General features: G+C 38.4%; 1 protein-coding gene across 2 annotated transcripts in view; it reads left to right on the top strand.

Annotated features, from left to right (window-relative positions):
* The first annotated feature begins 6,504 nt into the window (after window positions 1–6,504).
* The window catches only part of CDH8 (cadherin 8), a 153,350-nt gene continuing 140,014 nt past the window's right edge, over window positions 6,505–19,840 (top strand). For both annotated transcript variants that reach the window (XR_009744304.1, XM_061458462.1), the window contains exon 1: window positions 6,505–7,154. The gene's annotated coding sequence lies outside the window, so the exon portion shown is untranslated. The remainder of the gene's footprint in view (window positions 7,155–19,840) is intronic.

Here is a 19,840-nt window from a genome sequence, read left to right as displayed (position 1 = left end):
AAAACTTTTTTCTATGGAACGTGTGAGGAATTAAGTTACAAAAAATAATGTTCAAAAAAGCCAACACACTAAGCAGGGAAAAGTCTAAGATAGCAAACGGGAAACAACCGTTTTTTCCAACCACTTCGCTTGGAAACCACAACCCCACAACCACAGCCCTAGCTCAGATATAGTGATGATGACTCTTCCCACTTAGAGGAAGTTCTACTATTTTTACAACTCATAAAAGATTAAAGTCTCTCACCCTGTAGCATATCCCTAGTATATGTAAGCATTTCATCTCTCCTGAGATCCACCCATCCCTCTTAGCTCTGGTAAAAGTTCATAATAATCTCTTTTTATTTAGGGTATGCTTAAGCTTCCTATTATTATGGAATTTAATGGTAAATCTTGTTTAAAAGTGAATACTTGGCTCTGAAGTCAGACAACAGTGAAATGAGGTCGGGAAAAACTCTTCAGTGGCTCCCCCAAAAATTAACTCATTTGGTAATGGTTAACTCAAGTGTTAACTCTGCTTTTTAAATACAAGGAAGCCTTTACTGATGTTTCTAATTTTTTGCTCTCAGAGCTGCACTTGGTAATTTTACCTCTCCAGACTATTATTCTCCAATATATATTCTCTCTTCCTGTCCTTGCTTTCTTCTTTATCTGTTGTCAGGCAGCCTTCTTCTGCCCTGCTGATGTGGTAGTTAAACAGCTATGACTGCTTGGCTGCACACATTGCCTCCTGCAGCCAAAAAGCAGCATTGTACAGAACTTCCTATCACTGACAGACATGACACAACTTGTCCAGCCAAGTAATGTCAGAATTGTGACCAAGGACATCAGCGTAACGGAAGGACAGATTAATCCTCCTGTTAAAGACAGATGAGAACACACAGAATTTGTTACATCTAAGCCTCAGTAAATTTTTTACTTTTGTTAATGTGGTATTACTTACTTTCTAAAATGGTGATAAAAAGCACTTTTATTGTGGCCTTCTTCAATCACTTGCTGACAAAGATGGCATACGGATGCCTGTATCAGAGTACTTCCATTTTTCAGCAACTGGTGTGTATTTTTAGAGGGTGTTTATATTTGCCTTGAATAGCTAAAAATAACTTTCAGGGCTAGAATTATCAGTGGTGTCCAGCACTTTGAAAAACAATTAAAAAAAAAAAAACCAAAACAGCCTAAACAAAACTCTGGAAGCGTAGTAAGAGGTTTTGTTGTTAGATCTTGGTCTAGGGTCATGTTTTGCTGATGAATATGTTAATTTCCTCTTGCAGATAGAGAAAACTGTTGTTTTGATTCTGATAACATTACAGACTGTATCTCAACAACATTTGCAGAATGTTCGGAAAAATTACTGGACTTTATTCAACTAATATTTCTGAGAATAAAAACTTGACAACAAATGGGGTGATTTGATTTTACATTGAGAAGATTACTTTTATCCACACAATTCATGCAGTGAACGTTGAATTTCTCTTTCCTCTCAGAAAAGCAATGTTACACATTACTTTGGGATTTAGAAGTGTGGCTGCTAGGAAAAACGAAAAAAAAATATTTTAACCTGCTTAATTACTGCACACTAGAGGGCACTTGAGGTAGAGCAAACAGTATTTGCACAGCTACTGAAACGGATCTAGTTACCTATATTCACAAGGCATACTGAAAACTGGAGGCAAAAAATTAACTTTCCAAATTGTATTCAGAACATTAATATACAAAATAAAGGTTGATTGCCTTGCTCGATATAATGTTCTTTTGTCTATATCTTAGTGTTTGATGTACAAAAGAAATATTTGGGTTTTTTTTTCTAACAGTCAACCTAACAGCAACTGATCAAAACTGCAAACAGTACCCAAGGAATAATAAAATCTGATAATATGTCATTATTTTTATGCATTCGGTAATGGCACTGGTGCATATAGTACACAAAGTAGCAGTTGGGGATTTTATATTTTAAAATCTCTGGAGAGGAAAGTGGGCTTAAAACTAGTTATGCTTTATTTTACTAAATAGAGTAATTCTGGGACAGGGAAAGGATTTGCTAAGGGCCTAAAAGCCCAGTGCTGCTGTTCAGTTAAACCTTTGTTTCTGTGCGACAGTGCATGGGCTGGAAAGGGAATTTGCATGATTATAAGAATGTGTTCAAAGTATAAGTAACGTAGTCAAAATCAATGCACTTATTTCTTCTCATGTACTCAATAACAAGGGGAAGGACTTTGATCAGATGTCTCTCATAGAAGGCCAGACTGGAAAGCAAGTATTTTTAGATGACTGAGAATCTTTTTTGTCACTTATGGATGCTATTGCTTTATGGCCTGTTCGTTCCTCAATGGAGTTTCCAAGCTTTCTGTTCCAGTGTTGGAGACTGAATTTTAACTGATTTTGAATATGTAGCAAAAAACCAACCAACCAACCAACCAAAAAAACAACTGAAGAAACCCCAACCAACCAACCAAAAAACAAAACAAAACAAAACCCAAAACCCCACATACACATACACAAAAAAAAAAAACACCCACAAAAAAAAAAAACAAACAAGGAAAAAAAAGACAACGTACCCCATAACAGATGCCTTTATCTTATGGCACATTCGTATCACTTCCTCTGTTTCAATCTGCAGTATCAGTTGTAAGCACTATATAATGGAATTTTTTCAAGTTACAGATGTCTTTACTGACTTCCCAAACACAGGGGATCATTACTTTTCATGATAACCAACTTGTGATAACTGTACACAAGCAGGTTTTAAAGGTTGCAAGATGGTGATAAGAGCCTATGTTCTAAAGGTAATTATGTCTCTCCACTGGCATAGTGAACGGATTGATAGAAGCACATTTTCATTCAGAAATGTTCAGGACTTATCTTAAGTCTTTTGTTTCTTTCTTTATGGAATGTGAATTCTAGCCTTTCAAATTAAATTGAATTCTGGAATAATTCCTCACACAACTTCAGAAAAAAAGTACAGACTAGGGAGACCATTTGGATATTGCCTGAGAAAACAGCACTGAATTTTTTTAAAGCTAGTAACTTTTGGATGAGTTATTTTATATTATTATTACTTTGAAGTGGCATGCTAGTGGTAGTCTCTGTAAGCAGAAGTAGTTTGCAGTAAAGTCATTTATCTTGATCAAGTAATTCAGATTGGGCTCATTAACCTCAGGTAATTTTGGATCAGGCTCGGTATTGTTTATTAAAAACTGATACTGATACTTTCAGGGAAATATCTCATTACTAAGAGATCTGATGGAATAAAACTTGAATATGAGGAATTGACACAGTGGTTTCCTTTCCAGGTTTGCATCCTTTCACTCTCCTCCCCACCCCTTTCAAATTCTCGACTTGTGCATTGTTATTAAAATGAGATTATGATGAACATTTACATTACCAGGAGCCCATGTGAAGCAGTGTTGTGATTGAGTTGCCCAAAAAGAACTCATTTCAAGTCACCTATATTGAATATTTTTGAGCAGTAAGGTCTAAATCCTGTCTTTAGAAAACAGTTTACTGCACTGTTTTGCGATGCTGAGGAAGAAAGAAATTACATGATAATCAACAACTGTTTTCACAAAAATATAAAAGGGTGAAAAGATGTTTGAATTCTATTATGCCACATTTGTAGATGATAGACAGGTATTTCCCGTATATATGAATGAGAAGTCACATTGGGGTTTTAATTCTTCTCACTCATAAAAGCAATGTAATATGGAAAAAATTACCTCAAGTTCTCTTCCAAGCAGAGGTCAGTTTTTCCACCTTTATCACTCATAATCAGTCAACACCCAAAAAAACAGCAAACAAAACCCTACAAAACAAAAGAAACCCCAACAAAACCAAATCAGAAACTAAAAGTCCCTACAACAAAAAGATGAAGAAAAAACCCCAAAACAAACCCCAAGCAAACCCCCCCAAAAAACACACAGACAAAAAACAACCCTCACTCACCACAAACCAAGGCATTTTGTGAAAACTTCTTTTTTTTTTCCTGATACGAGGATTTAATTATTAAAAATTTAATTCTAATCTGATTCAGGATGCATTCTGTCACCCACATTTTGCAGATGATTTTTTTTTTTCCTTCTTTACAGTTACGTTACTAAAAATCTGTAACCCATTTCAACTGGAGTCAGAGCTGCTTTTTGCTTAAAAAAAAAGAAATTACCATTTAGGAGAGTAGAGGAAGTATCTTTCTCATAATATGTATTAAGAGGAAATAATTTTTTGGCCAGCATACACTGATCAGGGCCATGTGTGTGAGCATATATATGTATCACAATGATAACACTAAATCATTTAATTTGGATAGGATGCAGGAAGTTGTAAATGTTCCTTTGCTATTCCAAGATTATTTTAAAATTAAATATCCATACACTTCTTCCTGCCAAGATTTACAAAATCATCTGAAAGGTTTTCCAGCAGGGGAATCCATGGATGATATAATCCACTTTAACAAGACACCTGCCACCCTTTCCTACAATAACTTAAGGATGAAACAGCCTAGCATTTGCCCCAGTAATTTCCAACTGCAAGAAAGGTCACTTAGAAAGTCAGAGGTTGTAATCAAAACAAAACCTAAACTTCTAAGCTGTACTAGAAGGTACAACTTCCATTGTTAGCTCTCTTCCTGCACACAACTGCACTGACCATTTTAAGCATAAACACAAGGGATCTAACCCATTCTTATTAGTGAGAAATTTTGTTCTTGGTTGTTTCTATCAAATATTTTTAATAGAAATGAAAAGAAGACTTGAACTACTCTTTCTGGAACCTTAAAGAAATATTCGAAAACCGTCATTAATTACCAGGAGTAAAGTCAGGATGAACATCCTCATGTTTCCTTCTGACAGCATCTATGTTCTCAGTGTGTTGTTCAGCTGATGGAAGGATGGGGGAGAAAAATACCCTTTGCCTGAATGGAACCCCAGGTGAAGGGAAGCCACATTTCTGATGTTATCTATTGCACTGCAAAGTGTTTTGTATTTCCCTCAAGGCTCTCTGCCTGCTTCAGGTAAGTATTGTGTATTTTATATCCATCCTTCTCCAAGGAATCATGCCATGCTCACAGCTTGGAAAGTAAACGTTTGGGCTGTCAGAAGCAAAAGAAATAGGTATTTCTTCACTGCCATATGTTGAATTCTGGGTGTATTTTGATACATCCTGATGAGTTTGAGACTTTTCAGAATAACTATTTGTGCAAGAAATTGCATTTAGTTTTAAGAGAAGCATATAAAAGCTCAAAATGCAGGTGTCTCATTCACTGTCTTACGTGCATGCACATACAGATAATAGCTGCAAAATAACAATCACAAAACTAAATTAGATAGTATTGCTACTACATGGAAGAATATTAGGCTCCACTTTCTGTAATCCTACACAGATCTTCAGCAATCTAGTCATCGTATTTTTTGCTTAAGGTTAAAAGATTTTCAGATTATATAAATGAGTTTCAGATGGCCAGTCATTTAAAAATAAAGTTAAGAAACAAACCGGATTTAATAATACAGAACCACACTGACTGCTCATCTTAAACATAGTGTAATACTGGTCAAGGGAAGCAGGAGAACGAGGATGGGTCTGAGTGCACTTAACCTTCCAGCTGTACTAGTTCAGTGCTGAATCAGCCCTCCATTTTAACAGTCAGTCTGCACCTGCCCATGTCTATACCTTGTGCTCCTGGCACAATACGAACCCCTTCTCTGTTGGTAAACATTAAACTTGGGGGAAATAATATAGGTGGCAGCAACATTTAGAGCTAAATGTATGTAATCATTAAATACAATACATTTAATATGCTAATAGATAATACGTGCAGCACAAACAAAAGAACTTACAGACCCAGCTGCTAAGGAAGACGGGCCAGGGGGTGGTTTGACCTCTAGCATGGTGCCGGCTGCGGGCACTGCTGTCAGCCCTGCCTGTGCCATGACTGCGCAAGGGATGAGCACTCCTCGGCTCTTTAAAGTCCAAGGTAGTGGAGGATATTCAACGCTCCGGATCCCTTAGCCCCTTCCCAGTACTTTCCAAGCTGGGTTTGTGCAGGATGTCAGTCACAAAAAAATATCTGGAAACGGGGCGCTGGTCAACAACTTACAGTACCGCGGGTGCCCTTCAGCCATCTCTTGATGCGTGGAGGTCTTGGCTCTGCTCTGCGTTTAGGCTGGTTCAGGCTTCTGGTTAAAATCTCATTGCCACCCGTGGCTTTAAGCCAGTACGGGCGAAAATTTAGATGCCTGCGGTTCTGTGGGATTGGTTTGGAAAAGGGTTTCTAAGGGATGTCCGCGGAGCTCCCGCCCGGTGCTCCCGCAGCGGCTGTCGCGGACACGAGCAGCCGCCTCCTGGCCCTTAGCAGCGCTCCCCAGGATCCTGCCTCCTCCCGGAGCCGCGTCCCCTGATCCCGACCCGCGGTGCCCGTCTCCCTGCGGCCTCGGCCTCCCCTTCGTGGCGGGCATCGCCTCAGAAGGCGGGGGAGTGGTGGTGGGGGGGGTCCTCCTTTCTCCCTCCCTCAGGCCCCCAACTGCTCTGGGCACTTCCCGGCCCCGGGGGCACCTCCCCGGTGGCCCCCGCGCACGGAGCCCATCCCCTCCGCGCTCCTTTCCCTCCCGTCCTGAGGGGACGCCCCGGCGCGGAGCGGCGCCGCGGCCTGCGGAAAAGTTGTGTGCTCGGCGGGGGGAAGGCGGGGTGTCGGGGCGAGGAGGAGAGGGAGGAGAGGGAGGGGGGAAGAACCGCCACCCAAAACTGCTTGCATGAATTTGCGAGCGCTAGACCTGCCTCCGAGATCAGCCCAATAAGAGCTGTCAGGGGAGGCTCCCCGCTCACTTTTCCACATCGCTTCACAGTTACATTTGGCAGGCAGGCGCGCCGGAGCGCTCAGACCCCGGAATTAGTGGATCTATTTGGAATATCCCCGCTCTCCTGGAGTCGTGCTGCTGCCGCTGGCGTGTGCAAGGGGAGAAATTAACAACTGCACTTCAGCGTGCAGGCACAGAAAGCGGAGAAGCTCCGTGAGCAGCATCTCCTCCAGCGTCAGCAGCCTCGGAGAGCTTGCAAAGAAAACCTGGAGAATCCTGCGTGTTCACAGGGACTGGCTAATGTGTTTTTACCTCGCCCTTCCAATCCATGCGTGAAGTGGCTGTCAGCGAGCGGTTCCCTCTGTCCTTAAGAGAGTGAGTATTCGTTTTATGGATATTATTTATGTCTCGCTGGCAGAGGGCTGTCTCTCTGTAGATTTCTTTTTGACTTAGTGTCTGTGTTCTCGCAAGGTGCACTGTGCGAGTGCCTTTCTTGTTAATAGGTATGACATTAAGCTGAACTGTAGTGGCTTATTAAGTCAGACGTTTGAAATTCCTGATAATGGAAATGTCATGGGATGATAGTTAGGTTTTCTTATTTATTTATTCCCTTGGGAAGGAGGAGTGGTGGTGGTGTGGCTGTTTCTCCTGTTTTGTTTTTTGGGGTGTCATGTTTGTATTTTTTTTTCCGGCTCCCTCTAACCTCTTCTTAAAGGATCAGAGGGACTTTGGACCACAGAGGATTGCTTCCAAGGCTGGAGAACCCATTTTTCTCCTTGTTTTCTTATTTAGCACAATAAGTCTCAGGGCTGTTTCACTGTGTTGAATAGATGCAGGGCTGCATTCATGCATTGAAATAGATTGCAGTTTTCGTGCTGAGAATAAAAATCACCCACCAGCCAGATATGTAAATGAAGGAGGAGGAGGCTGGAAGAACCATGAGGGGGGAAAATGCCCCTCATTTATCACCACTTTCCCTCCCCCTAAAGCCTTACACCCCAGAGGTAAATAAATAAATACGAATGGTGTGATAGCTTCCTTTCCTACTTTCATAGAGGAAAGCATCCCAGAAATACTGCTTTTCCTCTTAAAAGCTGAGATGGGAATGAATCTTTAGCCGTAACTAGACAGGAGTCATCTCTGTCTCACAAGTTTTTTCCCTTCCCTTTCTTTGGTTGACTAAACAGATAATGCACCCAGCTGAAACTTCAGAGAGGGAGAAAGCCCCTTAGCTCCAGTCACTCATTAGGTGCATCTCTGCCAAGGCTCCCAGGGAAGACATGCAGGAGTGTCGACCCCTAAAGCTGGCTGTTCCACTAAATGCTTCATCTTCTGTTTGAGGAAGGCAGAGGAGTAATGCATCCTTACATTCTGCTTGTCTACAGTATCTGCTGGGTAGCAGCATCCCAATCGGGAGCCCTGAGCTGTCAGACAGCATCCCTGCTAGACAGTATCAGACCTGTGCATGGTGCTTGGCTGTGGAGCCTGGGAGGCAGTGCAAAGCTTCGGCACAGAAAGCCTGTGGCAGTTTCTATGTGGATATTATAGAAGAGATTAATTCAAATCCTGATTCAGACCCTGCCTACCACCATGAAGGTGACACTACTTAACATAGGCAGAAATTCCTTTGGGGTTCATTGCTGTTCAGTCATGTCTTGAATCTATCTCATTTCCAACAGTTTGCGTTTAGTACCAGACTAAATAGAGTGGAGTCAATCCAACCTGGCACATAACGGTGTTACACAAACCTGCTCATGTTGCCAACAGGTATCAAACTCTATACCCTTGCTTCTCCCTCCCTCTTCCTCTCTTTCAGACAGGCACAAACACACTCTGTTTCATGCAAATGAATCTATCTTTCCTTCCTCTGAAAGTAAGAATAAATGCTCGTACAACTTTCATACAGGCGGGCAGCTCTAAACAGCCAACTTGATCACATAAACGGCTCACTACTTGTCTCCGTGTATCACAGGCAGGTGTTTTTTTGAGGGTGCTGGTTGTAAGAAATCAAATAACATTAGCTGTTTATTGTTTCAAATCTATCACGTTACTGCTAAATAGAAGGGAAGCTAACAGCTGCTCACTTCAGTTTCAATTAATGAATGGAGCTGATAACTACCAAAGCTAGAGATAAAGAATCCTCTTAACTTCACTCATCCTCTTCTGGAAATTCTTCCAAGAGTTTCTGTGCAATGAGGATAAAGAGAGATATGCAGTACTTTTGTATGAATGATATTCCTCCTCTGTGTTCAATACCAGACTGTTACGGACAAGGAGAGATTTCACAATAGGCTTCTAAGTAAATATTAGTAAATAATAAATACATTCAGAAGACTGAAGAATTACCCTAGTGTACATGTTACCTGTCATAAAATGGTATCGCATCTAGAGGAATTCTTTTGCATACCTGTGAAATTATCAAATTTCACGCCCATAAAATGTGATAGCATCAAAACTCAAAAGCTCTCTGTAGTGTCACCTCCCAGCCTAATTGTATCAATGCTGGCGACAGAAAACCCTGGGAAGGAAAGTGATGATTCTGTGATCTTCTGGTCTCAGTTTTTCATCCATTCAGGCTTATTGTTCTACCTTGCTGCATTCAGAATGAGCAGGGCTTTCTGCTAGCTTCCTCCTAGGCTTGTTATTTATTAACTCTTCCTACTTTTTGGAAAACTTGCATCCTGACTATAAAGAGTTTTGATTTCCATGCCTGCTTCTAAGTTGAGAACCTGAAACCTTGAGTGTCCTCAGAGACTGAAATATTTCATGTAAGTTATGCAGGTGAGCAATTTGTTAAGTTAGCAGGCTGCTAGCCAAGAAACTAACTTTGGACATTTTCTTCAATATTAAAAAATCAATTAGAAGTATGTATGCCTGCTTAACGAATACAGCTGGTTTTAATAAATATTGCTGTATTGGACATCTACTCCTTTTACACCTTTTATTAAAATAAGTTTTCATCTTTGAGATGGGACAGAATCTTCCTTAGACAGAGTGGCTCAGTGCTTTTTCCGTATGCTTCACTCATTCTCCTCAGGTCCTGCTGTGAAACTGTGTTGTAAAGTTGAAAGTGGTCTCACAATCAGATTTAAATTCACTTTCTTTGTCATTTTTAATCTTCAGAATTTTTCCAATAATGTTGTACCTTTACCAAATAAACTAATTTGTCCCTGGACACTAACTTTCATCACCATTAGTGTATGCTACATCATCTTCTTTAGAAAAAAAATGCACCTGTATTTCTTTCTTCAGAATATATAACTGCTACGAGTAAGAACGTACCATCAGCCATGGATATAAATTTACGTCTATTACCCTGGAATTACTTCCAGATTTTTCTTTTTATTTCTTCTCTCAGTTGCAGATTTTGTCTTTTAAAATCTCCATTTTTAAAGTCTTAAGTGCCCTACAGACTTTAGCTGGAACTTTTTCAGCCACTTATTGGACGTAGGTGCCTGGAACCCACCCCCTTGACCCTTGATACATACAGATTATTTCATTTTCAAAACTCGAGAGACTTTAAAGGGGAGAAAATACTGACCTTAGAGTTTATGAACAAGAAGGAAACATGAACGCATATTTTCAGGTCTTGGTGCTGCGTATCTCTAAGAGATGATTATGCATACTCTGTAAAAGAAAGCAACTGCTCATGCTACAACCCATAAACAGGTATTTTCATAGCACATCCAACAACCATAAGGTACTGTATCCCTTTAGCAGTTTTCCTTTTTCTTTATGTTTTCCATTTCAATATTATTAGAGCCTAACCTTCTGGATAGACTATTAGTACTGACAATTGTACGCTTGAAGTATATGCTATAGTGGTATCTTGACAGTCTTTCAACTATGAGCTTAAATTAATACAAACTAAATTCCTTCAGTGGGAGGGAAACGCTAGGCATTTAGAGCACATTTTAAGCATCGCCCTAAGATCTCAAAAGAAATAAATTAGGTGATGGAAACAATATTTTTCTTAGTGTTGTTGCCATAGAAAAGATGGCTCACTTCATAGCTTTCTGAACTTAACTATTTGAGCAGTAGATAGACATACAACAAAATAAAGTCCAGTTTGAAATTTCAAATGTGTGTGTGTGTATGTATGTATGTATATATATTTTCTTTTTCCCTCACATCAGAAAGACCTCTTTGTTCTAGAGCCTGTTCAGCACGTTTCTCATTTTGTCAACCAAGTAAATAATGTCAACACAGTGGTATTTCAAATCTCTTAATAAAATTTTGTTCCCCAGAAGCATTGGTTACTGGTGGTATCTTGAAATGGTAAGTGCAAGATGAAAAGAACCAACAGTTCAGTTACTAACAGGTAGAGTTGAAAGCGTCTGACTCCAGGCTGACTTCTACCTGTCTGAGTCATAAAAGTAGCCTTTGTCTGTGAGTTGCAGTGATAATGCTGATAGAATTGATTTTCCATGGTGTTGATCATGATGTGTCCAGTGAAAATCATTTGAAATTGAGAATGATCAGCGCCTCGTCTTGGATTTGAAATTAGTAATGTCAGCCAGTCCTAGATCTGAATAATTGAAACCCTCCGTGGAAAGCGTCTTCTGTACCCTATATATATATATATATATATATATACCCTTCAATACCGAAGTCATGGGCAAGCTCAGAAAGGTGTTTTTCAGTGTCTCTGACTCAGGTTTTTGCAGCTGCATATGGGAATTCAAAACATGTTGAAAGCAGTCAGTCTTGGCAGTCATTACTTCACGGTTTCAACTTTATGATTCAGTGTTCATGTGGTCAAAGTAACTTACTCCTGGGAAGTGATGCTCAGTCTAGTTTGAGGAACTCAGATAACCGTTTAAACCCATTTCCTTTGTAGTCGCTGATCATCATAATCATATGCATGTATGTATTTTATATTTTTATGGGGTTTTAATCTATATATAAAAATCACTTCTTAAAGCCCCTGAATGCTAAGGAAATGGACTGTATGCATTCAGAGGCAGTGCAGTTAATTAGTTGAGCTTTGCAACTGAGCAACACTTTAGATGTGAACCTCTCATGGATTAAACGGAACAGCTATGATTGCTTTTCAAGTAAGAGTTCAACAGAACTTAATGTTCTTAGATTGAATTTTGTATTCTATTCTTTGACTTTATTGTTTGTGCATTTAAAAAAGTTAGACTAAAACAAATTAGTGAAAACACCCACCAAAACAACAACTCCAACCTGACAACTGCAAAAGAAATAAGTTGTTGAGGATCCTCATTCTTTCCAAACAACTAATTTAAGTTAATAGGAAAACTGTCATCCAATTCAGTGATGCAAAATTAGAGACCTTCGCTATTAATTTCATATATTTCAGCAAAAACTATTTGAGTAGGTTTACTGCATCAGTACTGTACATAGTTAGAAAAGTCTAGCTATGTTCATGGTTTTGCTTTTTAAAGATTTTCTCTGTACACACACATTTGTGCGTATGCCTGGAAAATTTACATATTGTATGTCTATTGTATGCTTATATATGTGTATTTTGCTAAATCATGATAACCAGTCGTAATTTTATATTCTTAGTTTAAAAAGAATACATGTCACTTTGGAGTTTTTCCTTAATTATTAAGTTTTGTTTAATTATGTAGAGAATAACCAATATTCTCTAAAGAAAAACAATTAAAATGAAAGCTCTGTTGTGTATATCTGTATATATATACAAAAAGACTGTAAAAGAAGTCCTGAAAACAAGATATTTGTATTCTCCATTAATATTTAAACATTTTTCATCTAGTACAGGGTAAGCACATCCCAGCTGCTGAAACTCTTATGATAAAGGATGCCCAAGTCAGAGCATGGTTAACACCTAATTCTCAGTCACAGGCCAATCTGTTTGCCTTTTTATGAGCTCTCTTCCTGTTCTGCACAACTTGCCTTCATTTTCCCCCGCCACTCCCCCTTCTGCTCTCCTTAAGAGTGTTATGTCTTCAAATTATGTTATACACCCTCATAAAAATGAGCATTGGTTTTGGAGATGACATTGGCATAAGCTGAAGCTGTTAAATATATATGTAATGTCGTTCTGTATTAGTCAACAGAAAATCGCTTTAATCAGTGGACTCTAAAGAGTAAAAATTACTCAGTCCATTTCTTACTATAGAATGAAAACAGTGCAGATGCAACTAGTTTTGTCATGTTTAAATTTCTGGACCACCTTCGTGATTCAAAGAGAATTTGACTTTGTTCCTTCTCTCTTTTGAGCCTGCATCATGAGTTTCACAGCACAATGGTGTGAGGTGAAGCGATGTTTTGACACACATCAGTGGAGTATCTGACTCCCACAAACCCCAAACTAAATCTTTTTTTCTTTCCTAAGTATAAGAGGTTGAGAAGTTTGTAAATACCTTTTGGTTTATGGTAGATTTTAATAGCTGTATTGTTGTTTTAATGCCTATTCTTTTGGTATCAGCTGTTGTGAAAAAGCAAACAAAAAAAAAAACCACCCCCCAAACAAACAAACAAAAGCAATCCACAAAAACAACCCCAAATCCAACCCTAAAATGTTGTAGATACTGATTTCACTGGAGAGGAAATGCAATCAAACAAGTCCTTCAGCTGTGAACTGTGGAGCACATACTGACTGTCCTGTATCTGTACATGTGTAGCAAACAGTTGGATTCATGACTGGAATTCCTGAGCATTACTAGATAATGCAAGTAATAATAAAGTAGAAAAAATAGTTTGGAAGTGTTAACAACACACATGGTGGGGGTTTTAAAATGTATTCTGCTTCTATAAAGTGTTGAACACTTCTGGAAAGTCTGACAGCTTTTTATATGAGCATCAGAGCCTTGGCAGCTTTAAAGTTGGCCCATGTTAATTTTACTATAGAAGAGTAATAAAAATATCTGCTATCAGAAAGTCTGTTGATTTCAGTAGAAGTTAAACAATAAATTGACATGGTGTGGCCAGGATACTCTTCATTTTTTTAGGAAAAAGGATTTACTGAAATTAAATATTTGCCAAAAAGTATAAAAAAGATTTAGGTAATCACTAACATAAAATAGACTTTGTAGAAAGGATAAGTATCATCACAGAATAATGGACAATTTGTTATAATCTGATACTTTGGTTAAAGAAGATATATTTCAATGTGAGGTACCTGTCATTTTCTCTTTATCCCAAAGCTTTAGTCAAGTTGTGTAATGACCTATATCCTGCAGCAGCCTCATCTCTACTAAAGAGCACCAGTCATGGTATTTCCTAGTTAAAGCAAAGAGTAAGGAAACGAAGAGGAATTTATCTTAGAAAAGCCTTTCTATCCCTTCCTTTGCTCTGCCTCTGAAACAGACCTTGAAAAATGAAGTAGCCTGCTTTTTCTAATAATTATCTTATAATAGATAAACAAATCCCCCGATAAATTTAAAGGTCTAAATACTGAAGAAACTGTTGCATTTATGTACTGTATGTGTATTTCTGCATGTGTGTTTCCTTAATGTAAGAGTAAGAATTCAATCAGGTGTAACCCTCATGCAAAGACTGACAACACTGCTTATAACAGTCTCTTATCATTTGATACTGGCTTAAGAGCTCATTTAACCTAAAGAAGTGTTGAGATATCTTCAACTATAATGAGCAGCGATGCATGACTAAACTTAAAAAAGTAAAGTAGCATCTTTGCACACTGAATTGCTCTGTGTGTGTTTGTATAGGATAGGACATTTAAGACCAAAAGAAAAGAGAGATGCTGTCTGTTTGATACCATTGTTGCTGAAAGAAGTAATTCTTTAGGTAACTGCCTTTGATCCTCCAAGCAGCCATGAACAAATTGCCACATATCAAAATAAACTTGGACAATTGATTTTCAATTGATTTTCACTAAATATTGGCAGGATCCTCTCCTACAGATCTCAGACAGCAATTCTTCAGGTGTACCTCACGCTGCTCCTGAGGCAGAGTTAGCATAATATTTCCCATCTCATTTTCCTTCCTTTGAAATTTCAGGTGCTTGGCCAAAGGAAAGGATGTGTGGGTAATGCTCTCCTATGTTACAGTTAACTCCAGGTGACATAACAGTCCGTTATAATCACTGTTAGTTGGTGAAGTTTAGAGCAGCTATAACACGCAATTATGATTTGGGGTAATGCCCAGACCATCTGTGGCCCAGAATCTGGTTGCTGGCTCACTGCTTTTTTTAGCCCTTCTCCACTATGCAGTGGTGTGTGCTGCTTGATCGTAGTCAGGATCACCAGGAGTTCCTGACACAGACTGTTCTCAGAACAGCACATCTGGCTGCTGGCAGGCTGCAGCTGAGACAGTGGGCGAGGTTTGCCTCCTGAAAACCTAACAGCATCAATGAGCAGAGCTGCATCACATTGCCGTGGTTATATACTAGGGGTCCATAAGTTTTATTTAAGTAGTTTTGCTGTCCTTAATTGCTTGTTCGCTCCTCTTTTCCAGAAGTTATTCTCCAGTTTTGTTGATTCAACTCTTTGTCTGATTGCTTTCTAAAGCACATAGTCAAACTTCATATGCTCTTTGCAGGCACAGCTGTTCTCAAAATTTTCTGTTGTTGTCCTGAAGTTTATAGGCTCTTTAGTTGTACAATGATCTGGGTTATAAACTGTAAGGAAAGACTTGAAATGGGATTTTGTTGCAATCTTGGCTTGCAGTGTTGGTTGCAAATAGCACAACTGCAGGGGCAGTAAAATGCAGTGAAGAAAGGAATGGAAATGGAGAAGAATTATTGAAAATGCAGCTGGCATGTTCTGGGGGCGGCAGGGGGGGCAAGAACCTCTTACGTTAAAATTGCTGTTGGTGGAAAATAACATGAGCAATGGCATAACCCAGCTCTGTCAAAATGATTTGGTTTTAAAACACCTTACTATTAAAAGCGTTTAAGTTAACAAGATCATTTTGACAGAACTGGGTTAGGGAGTGTCTACACATTGTTATGCTGGCACATAAAAGAAGCAGTAAAGTCTAGCCAGGGCATGCAAGTGGCGCTTTGCAGTGGGCATTGTAAGGATGATCTTAACTACTGCCATAGCAGCATGTCTGGCCCTCTTCAGCTTACAGTAAGGTGGAGAATTGCTTTTTAATTTTAATTTTTGGAGAGTCTGTAATCTTTACACAAATGAATAATCCATTGAAGAATAATAGTTATTTATGGCAAGAAGTACTCATTCCTTTGCAGCAGAAACATGACAATGCTGCCCTATCCAAAGTGATTCAAAATGAATTTCATGTGCAATATGAACATGTACTGGAAACAGGATGAGTATGTAGCAAAGTTATGAGGGCAAGGATGATGTGTTTTATTTTTTTGGTTGTGTTGTCTTGATAGTTCTGTTCTGATGGACTTTGGTTTTGTTCTGCTTTAATGGCAAATTAAAATCCTCGCCACAGTTCTCTCATGAGTAAGAATTATTCCTACAAGTGAGACTGGAGTGCTAAGGCTGTATATTTTTACTGTTGAAAGCTTAAGGCTCTATTCTGCTGCCAAAAGAGGATCAATGAAGGAGAGATAATTGTGCTTCCCACAGTGGGAAGGCTTTGTATCATATTGCTGCTATTGATGGAAAAGGACCCTGTCTGAATCCTTGAGAAATGGGACTAGGAAGCATAAGTGGGAGTATAGGCAATACCTGTAGCAGTAAAAGAGGTTATGGAACAGGAAGAACAGAAAGCCAAAAAAACCCAAACAAACAAAAAACCAGAAAAAAAAAACAAAAAAACAAACCAAAACAACAACAAAAAAAACCAAAACCAACCAAACAAAACCAAACAAAACAAAAACCAAAACAAAAAAACCAAAACAAAAAACAAAACCCCAAACAAGAAAAAAAAGAAAAGGGATAGAAATGACCACAGGTTAAGAAAAAAAAAAAACAAAAAAAACCCACAAAAAACCAAAACCAACAAACAAAACAAAATCCAAAGAATTTTCTTGGATGTTCAGAAAGGAAATACTAAAAAATACCAAATGCCTATACCTGTGCACAGGCTGTCAAAATGGATCCCAAATTTGCAGAGCTATTGACAGGGGAAATACAATACCTGATCGTGAGCTGTGGGAAACCTGTGATAGTATAAGGAGAAACTCATTGTTACTTAATGAAATTCAGATAAAGGAGAAGCAAAGTTTTGTCAAGGACATCTGATTAACCTTCCTATTTTATTCTCCTAACCTGTGTTAAAACTATTTTTCAGAAATAAGGATCCCTATTTCTGGCAGAAATTAAATTAAATTCATTCATCTGGACATGAAAGCCAGCCTGGGTCAGTTGGAATTGTGGGGCTCCAAAGGAAGCATGCAAAATGCACAGTCTGTCTGCCTGCTATCTCACAGCTCTAGTTGGACCTCTCTAGGTGATGAGCTAATGAACACCTCTCATCAATTATTTGAGGGTGCTTGTATTGCAATGCTGATTTGCATACCTTGAATTAGCGTCAAAGGTAGAAATTATGCGTAAGGTATCTAAAACACTTTTACTAGAACTCCATTGCTTTTATGTGTTGTTTACCTCCTCAGAGTGGGGCACTCTGCTATCAGTCTTCTGAATGTGTGCTGAAGGGGTCATTTAATGGACAAAATAGATCCGAAGAGTTCTATGAATAACCCCTGCTTTAGGCAAAGGTCACCAACTTTTGACTGGCATCTTTAATGTAACTTATTTAAATAAACTAGTACTTTAAGGGTTCTTTTACCATAATGACAGCTGTTTAGGAACTGATAAAATCCACCCTTGTGAAATAACGAGGTCAAAGGGCTTAGGTGTTGCATAGCATCCCTGAGAATGACAAGGTTATGCAGAATGAAGTAAAGAAAAAACTTTGTTCTAATTCTTAAGACAAACCTCCATGTCACTTGTGTGAAGAAACACTAGAGTGGCTTTAAAATCTTTTAAACTAAGATCATGGTGCAAATTAATGCACTAGCATTGTAATAAAGTGGTTTGTTTGACCAGATACTGTGGTTTGAAATCTAAAAATATTTTTTTTAAAAGCTTTTTATGATCTTCTTCTGCTTCTTTTTCAATTAGACGTTTACATATTAAACTGGCTTTATTAACTTTATTAATCTTTTTAACAAATCTTCTTATTCCAGTGTTGACATTTTAAAGCTACAAGATAATTCTAGAATAATTATAGTGAAATTAGTTACATGGGAGATGCTAGCCATCATAAAGCTTTGTACTACTTATATTCAAAACAAGAACTGTCATAGTTAAGTATATCTACTATACCTATCTACTGACATACCTGGTTCTAATTTTATGCAGACAATTAACTCGTACAAGTAACCTAGATAGATTTTACTTCCAAAAGAGGTTGCAGTGTGTCTTACATAAATTTCTGGTGTTGGTATGCTAGTTATGAACTAGTGTTAGGTTATAAATTTCTACTTCATTGTAATCACTTTCTATGTTGTACTTGTATGAAACTTACGCACTCTATGCCCTAGAGTACAAGTAGTGATCTAAGATGCCTGTTTCTGTTAATAGAATAATATTTTCCTAAAACTATATCAGCACATACGCCAAATGGAAAACAAACGATTCAGCTTTATTTGTATTTCTGTATGGTTGTGCATGGAGAACCAGATTTATGAATATGAGAGAGTTATTTAAATCTCTGCTACCTAGCTTAGTGTCACATTTTCTTTCATCTATTTGCGAAGTTAAAGAAATTCTTTGTATTTTAACTATCGCTTTCCCTTTTCAGGGATGAATGAAGAACTAAAGCTGTTTTGTAAGCAGTTTTGGTGCATTAGAGTTATATCTATAGTTGCATATATCATACACTATCCGGGGAAACCACTTAGAAGGACAAGGAAGTTTTCTTAAAGAAAACAGCCCAGAGCCATTTGAACACATGGAAATTTAAAACAAAACATGATGCTTTTATAAACACTAACAGCATCTTTATCAGGGTGAAAATACACTCTCTAAGGGCCATGTGCTTGTCAGCTTTGGTTGCTTAGTAAAAGGAATTTCTGTCATCACTGGTGTAATTTTGCTGTCATTCCATACTCACCATTTTGTAGATCCTAACATAATTTAAGAAGGGAAGGTGTTTCTGTGCCTCACCTGCTAGTGTTCTGTTATTGCCAGATCTCCCTTTCCTTATGGCTTTTTAATATTGTTACAATAGCCTTCAGTATTCAGTAGACATATCAGTTTCTCCTACGCAGCTAATCCAGAAGATTATAATTTAACTGCCAGGCATTTCTTGATTTTCACAGTAGCCAACAGGAAAATTGCAGGGCCTAGTATTTAATAATGCCTTCCATCAGCTCCCAACCACATGGGTGGTGTTCTGCTCCCACAAATAGAGAAGAAAACTCATTTCTGAATCTGGTAAAAAAATTTGGGAATGCTACCACTCCATATATTACATAGAATAAATGCCACAATTCACTGCTAAAGTAGTGAATCCCAAATGAGATTCTTTCTCAAATGAGTCTCAAGACTCCAGCAGGCTAGATTGAAATGTGGGTAAAATTATCCAGCTCTACTCTTACACACTGATCATATTCCCCTGCAGTACACTATTACATGCAAAAGCTCCATCAAATTTTTTCTTTACCCTGTGCTGCTTAACACCTTTCTAACTTCCTCTTGGTACTTAAGAATCTCGCAGTTTTGTGTGTATTGAGCTTGTGTAACTGTACTCTTCACTGGGCTATTTCGTTGATTTAGGTTTAATGACATGGTGTGTGCATTACTAATGTTTTCAGTGGGCTTTTGACTACTTAAGGTGTTTCTGAATAGGGAGCTACTGTGAGGATGGTCCAGTCTCAGTGAATATTATGCATTAGTGCTATTAGATAGGACCTAAATTTGATTGGAGTAAGTGAAGAGTAACAGGCAGGAAGTCTGGGGGTGGAACTGAGGAGGGATGCCCTGAAATGAACTTAATGCTCCCAAGTCTTCAGAATGGCAGTCGGAAAAACAAATATCCTGTTCTTTCTTCAAACAAAAAATGTTTCTGTGAGCATCGTATTGTTATATCTCATTTATTTAGTCTCCTTCAGAAGGCAGCCTGTGTAGATTAATTAAGAATTGTTTTCAGAAAGCTTCTTGATTATGAAAAGAAGTGCTTTA

This window comes from Pezoporus flaviventris, unplaced genomic scaffold, assembly GCF_033815535.1.
Source record: "Pezoporus flaviventris isolate CSIRO_AGI_PZ_B2104156 unplaced genomic scaffold, CSIRO_AGI_Pfla_v1 ptg000027l, whole genome shotgun sequence".
Taxonomy (NCBI): domain Eukaryota; kingdom Metazoa; phylum Chordata; class Aves; order Psittaciformes; family Psittacidae; genus Pezoporus; species Pezoporus flaviventris.
The sequence above is the reverse complement of the archived record's forward strand: the minus strand, read 5'-3'. Positions and strand labels throughout refer to the sequence as shown.